Source organism: Mixophyes fleayi, chromosome 2, assembly GCF_038048845.1.
Source record: "Mixophyes fleayi isolate aMixFle1 chromosome 2, aMixFle1.hap1, whole genome shotgun sequence".
NCBI lineage: Eukaryota > Metazoa > Chordata > Amphibia > Anura > Limnodynastidae > Mixophyes > Mixophyes fleayi.
This window is the reverse complement of record NC_134403.1, coordinates 50044668-50056942: the sequence shown is the minus strand read 5'-3', so window position 1 is coordinate 50056942 and position 12275 is coordinate 50044668. Positions and strand designations below refer to the sequence as shown.

Here is a 12275-nt window from a genome sequence, read left to right as displayed (position 1 = left end):
ACCCTCAAGGTTCACACATTTTACTACCCTATCTGGCAGATTCCAGAGCCACATCACCGCTTTATGGTTTTTAGGACCAATTTCGGACACCTTCACCTACGAAGTCATCCATTTCCATAGGTCCCACCTCTCAGACTATTCATATATATAACCCTAGCCCCTATTTTCCTGCCCAAATATATTCCCCATTCTTCCCATCTTACCCTTTCCATTGAGACCGTTCTTCTGGACTCCCGGTAGCCCAATCCCTTTTTATTTTCTTTATCCTGCTCTTTCTGCTTCACCTATTCACCATGATCACTAAAAGTATAATAATGTAAAATAGCCCTTGAAAAAGGTCCACTTTGTTCCATGCCATCAAAGAGTTGAGGGGCGACATAGTATTCTAACAGGAGACTCACTTTTCTGGTCCACGCCATTGTGAACGCAAATCCAAAAATTACCCGTGCTCAAGTCATGCATGTGATCCCGTTCATAAGAAAAAAAGGGTTGCCATTCTTATAGCCAAAAAATGTTACATTTGTGGTATACGTTCATAGAGGCCAGGGACCCAGAGGGGCGCTATCGTCTTCTAAGAGGTGAACTAAACAACATTCCCTATACATTTCTTAATGTTTATGCTCCCAACACGAACCAAGCTCAATTCTTCCATTCCATACATAAGCTCTTATCCCAACATTGAGTGAGCAAAGTGGTCCTAGTCCATATGATTGCCTAGCAAGTGACTTTAATACTATTCTAGACAATCATATGGACAGATCCCCACTTCCCCCCCAGTCGACCCTTCATACTATTGATACCAATTCTAAGGCCTTAGGGTCTCTCCTCTCCCAACACCTCCTGTTTGATGCATGGCAAGTTATGGAACCTACTGCACAAAGCTTCACACTTGGACATGGTCTTCCTGAGCATTGACCTAGCTTAACATATTCTTAAAGTTGATATCCTTCCTAGCACATGGTCTGACCATAGCCCAAAATTTGAGCAAAAGCAGTTTACCTGGTGCCTAAACGATAGAACCCTCCTTAATCCATATCTTAAATCACAAATAGAAACAGAAATACATCACTATTACGAGACCAACGTTGATTGCTCTATCTCCCCTATGCTCCTCTGGAATGCCCATAAAACTGTAATCCAAGGCAAATATCTACCTTGTAATCCAAGGTAGATATTTAAACCTGAAATAGCCAATCAGACATTCTCAGACCGTATCTATACTGTTATTTATTAGAGCGTTAACAGGACGAATAAATACCAGTATAGATACGGGTTAATCCTGTGGGGTGTATTACCCAATCAAATGGCTCATTAATGAGAATGTCTGATTGGTTACTTCAGGTTTAAATATCCCGCTTGTAGTAACAAACGGCTTGCCTGGATAAAGCTATTAAGTGAAACGTGCATCTGCGTTATTGATGGATATGACTATTAATTCTCATATTTAATATATTTTAGTCTAGATTAATGCCTATTGATGATAGCTATATAGTTTGAGATTGTCCAAACCCAAAGTTAGACACTCCCTGTCAACGGAATTTATATACCTGACCGGACCATTTAATCGGCGTGTTAAAGGCAGAAAAAGGAGCATAAATAGCTGCGGATATAATGATAAACAAAGGTGAAAAAAACATAGATCAAAAGTGGCAATGTTTACACTGCTTTGCAATTGTGAGCAGTCCAGCACGTGTGTCCAGTAAACCTCTCCCTCAACCTCACTACCGCTTACCCTACCTCTCGATGTCTGCGTGAGGCCAGGAGGTGATGTGTCCAGGTTGTTCCTCCGGAGCTTAACAGCGTACACGTGTCCTGTATGTTTCTGACGATGTTTGTGCAGCTTCTCTCGGAGGTGGTTCCTGTTACTATGATGTGCAGGATAAAAAGATGCAGTCAGTTCAACGCGTTTCATCCACTGGGGACTTTGCCAAGAGTACTGCTGCATTGTTAGAAGGGCTTTTTATTCATTCTTCTTAATTGTTTAATTGCTTGATTAAAATAACTATTAAACTTGTGGAAATAAAACTCAAATGGTAATGTTGTCATATATCTGACACAAACCACTGAAAAGTGAAATATATATAGTTATAAAAAGGGGAAAAAAACATAAAAAAAATAAAAAAGAGAAATATAAAAAAGAGAAATGTAAAAAAAAAAGAGAAATATATTTATGAAAAAAAGACACCACTTTGTTGAATGAAATGTAAACTTATTCAGTCTCGTTGAATGAAATGTAAACTTATTCTGTTGAATGAAATGTAAACTTATTCTAAACGGCTTGTTAGTTTATATAACAATTGTGGGAGCAGTAGATGGCTACCTAGGATAGTTTACAATAGTACTACTGTAGGAGGGGATACCTTCAATCTCCGTAGTAATCTACATATATACTATAGGATTCTGTCACAAAATTATTGCTGTTAATTCATGATCAGATATGGTGACGTCCTATAATAGATTATTAGACTATTGAGAGATACAATAATCAACTATTTTGATGTAATACTATATCTTTAATCAAATCATTAATAAGGCAATCTAGCATAGGAAACGGGAATTATTATGCAACTTTTCTAACTCTGTTATTTTATACCAAATTCATAGAGTAATACACAGCAATTTTTTAAAAATCACTTTATTTCACTTTTCACTTTATATTTCGCTGTAATTTTTGTATGATTTTATTATATCAATAAAAGTTATGTTTTAATAATACAAATGGCCTGGTTTACAAGATAGTGAATGATATCTATATATATATATATATATATATATATATATATATATATATATTGGGCTACATTGTGCACCGTATCCCAATTCAGCTCTTTGCTTCTTTCTCCAGTTGGTTGCCATATATTATAAGACATACAATGAGCTTCTTTCGCCTTATCTTGTTGATTTGTTTAACAATATATTAAAAGGTGGATCCTTCTCTAAAGAAGCCCTTGATGCACGTATTATTGTCATCTTGAAAGAGGGCAAAGACCCGTCAAACTGCCCATTATCCAATCTCACTCTTATACACAGACATCAAGATCTATGCGAAAGCTCTTGCTAACCGACTTAATGTTGTACTACCTCACCTGATCCATAAAGACCAGGTGGGTTTCATACTGGGCCGTAAGGCGCATGATAATACCAGAAGAATAGTTAGCCTCATTCATTACATTAATTCCAATGAAATTCTTGAAATTGTGCTTTCTCTGAATGCAGAAAAAGCCTTTGACCAAACTAATTGGCCCTTTATCATAGAAACTCTCAAAAAAATTGGTTTTGATGGCACTCTTCTTTAAGGGATACAGGCTTTATACTATAACCCCTCTGCAAGGGTTTCGGTGAATGGGGTGCTTTCATCACCAATATCAATCACTAATGGCACTCGTCAGGGATGTCCTCTTTCCCCTTTGATTTTTGCTCTTTAATTGAGCGGCTTAAATTTCGATCTTCCCCGGATATTACAGGCGTTTCAATTAGCTTCAAAAACTATCATCTTAGCTTAGTTGCAGATGAGATCCTCCTCACAATAACTTCTCCCCACACCTCCCTTCCGAACCTGTTTACCATCCTTAAAGCTTAAGAATCCATTTTAGGTTATAAAGTAAACCTTTCCAAAACTGAATTTCTCACTCTTAATGTGTCACCCCCAACTCTGAATCTTCTCAACAGGCATTTTCACTTCTCCTGGCGACAATCCAAAATACAATATCTGGGAGTCTTTATTAGCTCTAATTATGACTCTTTATATGTGGAAAATTTGCCAATTATAATAAAAAAAATTAAATTGGATCTGCTCCGATGGCAAAAATTAATCATCTCCTGGCTGGGTAGGATAGTCGCAATCAAGATGAGTGTCCTGTCCCACCTACTTTATCTCTTTCAGACTCTCCCAGTGCAGGTACCCAGACACACTCTAATTTAACTTCAATGCTGGTTTTCTCAATTTTTATGGCAACATAAATCCCCACGTACTAGTTTTTCCACTCTGCGTGAAACGACAGTTAATGGCGGTAGGGACTTTTCGGACATCCGATTGTATTACATTACTACTCATCTAAGCCAAGCAGTGACTTGGTTTTCCAAAAGCCAAGGTCTTCGATGGATTGATTTGATATCCTCCTGCTGCTGAACACGGTCCATAGCTTCAACATTAGGGGTTTTAATGGGCAATAAACCTCTTTTACTGAACTCACGCCTTCTTCACCTGTCAGATATGGGACTACTGTAAATTTAATTTTGAAACCACCTCAACCCATTCCCCTATTTCTAAATGCCCATGATTCTATCTCCTTGGCTCTCTTATCAATATCGCAGACAAATACTCTGAGAAATTATCGGTTCAGATTCTTAATACAGTCAGATGCCTGGTTGAAAAATATTTGAAAAACCCAGATCCCCTTCTAAACAACAACTTCTAAATAAAATTTGGTATTTAGCATCTATGGAAAAAATTACAGCGCATTTAAACAAGAAAACTCATAAATTCTCCCAAATTTAGTGTGATTGGTTTACTTACACTAACCCCTCTGGTCCCAAAACCTCACCTGACCAAAATCAAAATAAATCAACGTTTTTCCTATAAATAAAATTGAATATGGATTAACACAGAATCATATTCTAATATAACAGTCCCAGAATAGGTTTACTTTTTCCCCCTTTCCTCCATCTTTAAATATCTTATTTATAGTCACCCTCCTTTACATCTCTTAACAAATTTCTTAATAACTTCCAATTGTTGGATTTTATCTATTTATATTATGTTATGACCTCATTTAGGATTGTTCATTTTATTCTTATTTTACAATTCAAGATGTTATTTATTTAAATCTTGATTAAATTTTTTCAAATCTCTATAACATGTGCGACAATTTTTTTTTACAAATAAAGTATTGACAATTTTTAAAAAAAGATCAGGTCAGAAGTATTATGAGTTAGGAAATGTTAATAGAATCCGTATAAACCCATCTTGAAGAAGTCCCCTGGCCGCAGTTCAGCATCTCCTCCCTAGAGGCCGTTGTTCCTGTCTCCAAGGAGTTACGTTTTCATCATTGAATCTGGATCATGATCAGCTGTGTCCAGGGACAGACCAAGACTTTTTTAAGGGGGGGTGATTTTGCATAGCCATGCCCCTCCTTTACTCCGATTGGTTGGTCCTGGCTGGCCCCACCCCTTTCCCCAATGAACAGACCTCTCCACCGCAATTTAATGTGATGAAGATTGCTGCTGGGGAAGCGATTACCCCGATGTCGCTCCTCTGGATCCGCCAGTGGCTGTTTCTGGCCTTTATAAGACTGCCTTTCCCAGCACACTGCTACTGGTCTCCCTGTGAAAACTCCTGTGATTTGATCCCTGGTATTTGACTATTGCCAAGTGATCATTTCTCTGCAAGTACCCTGCATCTCCAAAATGCATATCTCTCTGCAAATACCCTACATTGCCACGTGATCAACTCCTCAGCTAAACCTAGTTCTTTTGACAACCTGTACCTACAATCATGCTGTTGTACTAGGTCTCCAGCTTCTTAGCTATACCTGGTTATCTTGAAAACCTGCACCTGCAGTCATCCTGTTGTGCAAGGTCACCAACTTCCCAGCTAAACCTGGTTATCCTGAAAATATGCACCCACAGTCATCCTATAAAACCACCTCATTTCATTTACATTAGTCTCCGTGGTCTTTATATTGGGAGTCCTGACATACTGTTTTCAGTGATTATAGTTCCACAGGAAATTAATCGGAAATATCCGATATGGAGACGTCATTGGATAGATATGGAGAATATTTATATTCTGCAAATGGATCCTTTGAGATATGTTTGGGAAGGGTCAAAGAACCATCAAAGAAAGGAAACCTCAAATACAGAAATGAGAATGAAAAGAGGAAAGGTAAATCAGAAGTGGAATAATAGTGAAGGAGGCACCTCATTGATAGGAGTGGAGGAAAGCTAAATACTTCATTTATCAGACTTTTCTTTGTACGTCGTTCTAAAATGAATCATTCAGGTGTCCAAGTGAGCAGTTTATCAGATAACTGACTATAAAAAAAGTTTTTTTTTTGTTTAAAGGATTTCGGGGTTTAGTAAAGATGACCAAGTTCATGAAACATACAATCAATGTAGGACAAGAATGCAGACACAAAACACATACCAATCACAATACACTAAAGACATCACAAACAGAAACTACAGGTTATTGATATGATGGTAGGATCTATCTGAACATTACCCTAATAAAGATGTCTATAAATAAATGGGTGACAAAAAGGAGGGGTAGGGGATTTAGTCCACACACCCAAATTTGCCAATTGTACTTTGGAAAGGTGCAGAAATGCCAAATATAAGAGCAAGTAGGTAGAAGCATATTTTAAACAATAAATTCATACTAATCACATAAGAACAGTTTTGTATTACACTCTGTAATATTGCTATATAATATAGTATTTGAAACTAACAAGAGGTTCCTAGTACACTGTAAAGTTAGTCAGCCCGGTGGTGCTTCTTTCCATACATTTTACAAATTTGCGTATGCAAACTACCAACCTCTTCATGGTAGATAATATTTTAAAGGATCAGTCTACATACTTATTAGTGACACTGGTGACCCATTTGTTTGTACCTTGCACACATATTTGGAAGATTCCGAAATAGCGGTCAATCTTTTTGAGGATATGTTTTGGAAAAATGTATATAGATGGGTCACCATGTATGTTTGTAAGCGCTACGGAATTTGCTGGCGCTATATAAATAAATGATGATGATATGTTTCCTTTCTGTATTCCATTATTGATCATGTTGATGGTTTAGCTTTCCCACTCTCCAGCCACAACCTTTCCTTCAGCCTCACCCTACCACATGCCCACCCTTCTGCACCCAAATCCACACGTACACAACAACACCTAAGTACTCTTAATCCAATCTACCTCTCATTTTCACAATTATATTTTCCAATGACTGTATTGTCCTGCCCTAATCAGACTGCCTCTTTCTACAACAAAACACTCAGTACAGCCTCAAATAATGCAGCTCCAGCTACTTCATATGTCTCCAATGATCAAAACCTCAGCCATGGCGCACAAAACAGACCCGCTACCTGCAAAAGTGCTCCCGCACTGCAGAGCGCCACTGGAGGAAATTTTGCTTCATCCTTTCACCTTACATCACTGCCCCTTCAATTTCCAAACATTTTTTAAATATCTAATATCTACCCAGTCTTCTAACCTATGTCGCCTCTTTGCCACCTTCAACTCACTTCTCTGCCCACCTGAACCTCCTTCCCCTTTTCCCCTCACAGATCATGATTTTGCCACCTACTTCTAAGACAAAATCAACACCTTTCAACAAGATATTGCCTCATGCAAAATTCCACACACTTCACCAACTCTACCCACCTTCACCTACACTCTGCAATCCACCCTTAATTTATTCTCTTCAGTAACTGAAGATGAAGTCTCTGCACTCATCTCATCATCTCACCCTACAACCTGGCCCCTCGACCCTACCTCTTTGCTGCGTTTGACACTGTTGATCACCCTCATCTCATACACGTCCTTCACTTCATTGGCCTTCATGACATAGTTCTTTCCTGGTTCCTTCCTACCTATTGAATTGCTCCTTTAGTGTTTCTACCTCTGACATATCCTCAATTTCACTCCCACTATCTGTTGGGATCCCACAAGGCTCTGTTCTTGCTCCTTTACTTTTTCATTGTACACCTGCTATCTTGGGGCAATAATTCGCTCATTCGACTTCCAGTACCATCTCTATGCTGATGACACCCAAAGCTATATCTCTTCCCCTGACCTCTCCTATTCTGTACTACCACGGATAACCAACTGTCTTTCTGCTATCGCCACATGGATGTCCCAATGCTACCTAAAGTTCAACATATCCAAAGCAGAACTTATCATCTTTCCTCCTACCAGAGTCATCACCTTCCCTCGAATTTCCCTCACTGTCAATAATACCACAATCTCCTCAGTCTCCCAAGCCCGCTGCCTTGACATCGCCCTCTGCTTTATTTCTCACATCCAGACGCTCTCCCACTCTTGATTCCACCTTGTAAACATTGCCAGAGTACGTACTTTTTTTTACTTAACATGCTTCCAAAACTCTTATCCATTCTCTCATTATCTGGACTGCTGCAACCTCCTGCTGTCTGGCATTCCGGACACCCATATATCCCATACTTGCTGACTTTCTCAAGTCGGCGTCCGGGAACTAACTGGGGGAGGTGGGCGTTTTGGAGGCGGGGCTATGCAAATCACGTTGTTTGGGCCCCGCCTCATCACACAATGACGTAAAAACGTCATTTTACAGCGGGCCAAATGCTGCAATTTCCTGAGAATCACGGTATTTTCGGTCTAATTCTGCCCACTTCACTAGGAATTGGGCAGATGCGGGAGGCTGCCATACTCTCCCGGGAGTCTGAGAGATCTACCCGAGTCTACTGGACATTCCAGGAGAGTTGGCAAGTATGATATATCCATACTTCAATCCATCCTAAATTCTGCAGCAAGACTGATTGTTCTCTCTTACCGCTCTACATCTGCTACACCACTGTGCAAAACCATACATTGGCTCCCTGTATCCTCCAGAATCCAATTCAAATTACTCACCCTTACCTACAAAGCCACCCCTCATGCATCACAAATTTCATATCAAAATACTCATCCTCCCGCCCTCTTAGATCTACCTCTGACCTGCGCCTTGTCTCGTCTCTGGTAACCACCTCTCACTCCCACTTACAAGACTTCTCTCGTGCTGCTCCCCAATTGTGGGATTCCCTACCATGCCCAATTAGGTTTTCTCACAGCCTGCAAATCTTAAAATACTCTCTGAAAACCCATATCTTATTTAGAGCCTTCCTTATCTCCAATAATACTATTCACACTAATGTACCTTCACAACTGTCCCAATCTCCACTCTAAGCCACATTTGATCCTCTCGTTTAAGTTGTGCCCTCTTCCACTAACAATGTAAGCTCTCTAATGAACAGGGTCCTCCATACCCTTTGTTTTCATGTCTGCATTTATTTTGTTTGCCTTGTATGTCCCTGTTTTGTGTATGTTCTTACAAATCTAAGATATTCTTACAACTCTAAGATAATAATAATAATAATAATAATAATAATAATAATAATAATAATAAATAATAATAATGTAGATGTCTGAAATTTTGGATAATAGATTTTGATTGGATTCCTTTCTTTCACTGAATTATAGCTGAATCCTGGGTTTATATACACTTTACCTAATTCTAGATGAATTATGTGCTTGACTATTTCTAATTTACTTATATTCCAATGTTTAATTATAGAATGTGTTCGTTTTGTTATTTTTTTAATATATGAATTGTTCATTGTATATCAATTGTAATTAGTATTTGTATTATATAAGCAATTGACAAGTTCAGGACATATTCTGATGAAGTGACTTTGCACTCACGAAACGCGTCAAGTTGGGTTTGATGTTCTCCCGTCTCCCAGCATTCTGCCTCTACAATATTAACCTCTATGTGGGATAACTACAACTTTTCACTCCTATTATCTAGACCCGGTTTTGCCTTTCCTTGTTTATAATTTTGTACTTATGATAGAGGACTCACTCCATTGTTGGAAGTGATGAGGTGCAGGGAGTGGACCCCCTAAGATAGCAGTGGTAAGAGCGTTCCTAATATTGTGTACATTATTTACATTGGTTAAGGTCCTGCGGTACCCTGGCTGCTTCTCTCGGAAACTTCACTTCTAGTTATGAGTTTTGTGCCAACCTCCCCCCCTTCCTTTAATAACAAATGGCTCATCCTCCAACATTAACCATGTCAGTGCTCCCACTTGACTAGTCCATGTGACTGAGTAAAGGGGCAGCCCCTGCTCTGACATGTAGTGGTGCATAATCTCACCTAACCAGCATACTTTTCATCTGCTGCAGCAACTAATAGAAGGGACATCATTTAGTTACAGACATGTACTTCCATGGAGCATATAAACCCCAGGCAAATATTGCCATTGCTCCTTGTCTTGTCTTCTTGCATTTTACCTTTCCCACTTCTGCTCTGTGTCCACTGGCATGGTCCATACCGTACCTTATTTATGATTTCCTCCATGTTTCACTTCTATTTCCATTCTTGCCATTTGTTTCATGTATGGTCCAAAGACCACAAGCCGTCTCCTGCAAGAGAGTCGTCCCAGACTTACGTCCAGTCCAGAGTTGTCTTTTTCAGCCAACCCTGGCCATGCCCCTTGCTGCTGCCTTGACCCCTAGCCTATCACCATCAATGAGACAGTTCTATCCCCTCTAAGTGGAGGTTGTGGTAACCAAATAGTTTTCTGTTGCAAAATAGTTTCTAAAGTTTATAGATATACACACATAGAACAGTACATAAGTGAAGAATAACGACCATTTAAGCATCTGTAAAACCTGCAATTGCCGCTTTCCTTACCCTGGTGTATTCAGCTGCAAACCAATGACTGGTGCAGGCCTCTATTGTACTGTAACTATGTGATTATTGCCTTATACTGACTTTATTTGACAATGTATTTGCTCATGTAAAACCATCATTTTGATACCTTACGTAACACATCATGGGGATTCCCACTATGATAAGACGAAGCAAAATAATATATTGTGAGGATATTTTTATTTGTGACATTGGAAACCACCAAACTTTCAGTTGCTCATAAAAAAAAACAACAAATAAAAAAGAGATGTCAGCGATGAAACAGACAGGTGTCATGTATGTAGGCGAGAGGACACACAACACAGAGCTCACAATGTATATATCTACGGTGCGCAGGCTATAGACATACCATACAGCAATACAACCACACTTATTGCTATCTTAATCGTAAGCTGCAGTGTTAAACCAAAGAGCATTAGACAAAGAATACAACCATTTTATTCATTTATTTAAATAGATACTTTTTACAAAGTACTTTGTGGCTGAGGATATAGGTATTTGTTTTAGAGAAAATGTAAGTTATTGGACAACATTTATGAAAACTGGTGTACAGAAAAAATGGGCTGTGCTGTAACCCATAGCAACCAATCAAAGGCTTGTTAACTGATGTACAGGAAAAATGTGCTGTAACCCATAGCAACCAATCAACTGCTTGCTAGTTCCGCCTCTGCACTCACCAGAGCAATGATGACTATTGTGCCACTATGTGAGCACCTGATGGCTCACAGCAACTTTTTCCTTTGCACCAATTTTTATAACTATCCCCCTTTATGTTATATGCAGACATTCAATGGGATAACAACAGTATTCCGATTAAATATTTAAGACAGGGGTATCTGTCATTTTCACTGCATTACTTGTTAATATTTTAAGGAGATCAACTATTACTATTTAAAACATTCAAATATTGTGATAAGTAAAATGGGAATTTTACAAAAAAAAAAATTGTATTCTTTGTGCTCATTTTATTGTGTTGTAGTACATTCTTATGGCCAGCAGATGTCACTGTTGTGGTTGGTGAAAAAGGTCTATTCAGTAAAATCCCTCAATAGACAACAAAATAATAGGTGACCTGAATAACCATAACGGATTCTTTGCCGTAAAATAAGTTACAAAATGAAATTACTGTATATCTAGATTTACATGGGATATAAAAATGATTCTTGATTTTTATTTTTAAAGGAAAACTAAGCATTTCCCTCATCCTACAAAACACATGACTGGCGTTCTAGTCTACAGACACAGTAACACTAACCTGATGAACATAATCTCATCTCCAGCCTTTGCTGCTATATCACAATTCACAATCAGATAACATCTTATGTACGATCTTAGTTCATGTGATCCTACCATCATATTAGTTTGTGTAAATGGATATTTTACCCTCCCCCTTAAATTATACCTATCACCTCCACATATTGGAGGTAGCCCTTTTGTGAGCGGAACCAATATTCATGACAAAACAGCCTCTCCATCATTCTAAAATGTAATGTCACCAGTCCCTAGTGAATGGATCATCATCATCACCATTTATTTATATAGCGCCACTGATTCCGCACCGCTGTACAGAGAACTCATTCACATCAGTCCCTGCCCCATTGGAGCTTACAGTCTAAATTAATATACACACAGACAGATAGAGAGAGACTAGGGTCAACTTTTGATAGCAGCCAATTAACCTACTAGTATGTTTTTTGGAGTGTGGGAGGAAACCGGAGCACCCGGAGGAAACCCACGCAAACACGGGGAGAACATACAAACTCCACACAGATAAGCCAATGGTCGGGAATTGAACTCATGACCTCAGCGCTGCGATGCAGAAG

The 12275-nt window shown here is 38.8% G+C and overlaps 1 protein-coding gene across 1 annotated transcript in view; it reads right to left on the bottom strand.

The window, feature by feature from the left end:
* Positions 1 to 10615: 10615 nt before the first annotated feature.
* The window catches only part of MTUS2 (microtubule associated scaffold protein 2), a 477685-nt gene continuing 476025 nt past the window's right edge, over positions 10616 to 12275 (bottom strand). The window contains exon 16 of the mRNA XM_075198945.1: positions 10616 to 11954. The gene's annotated coding sequence lies outside the window, so the exon portion shown is untranslated. The remainder of the gene's footprint in view (positions 11955 to 12275) is intronic.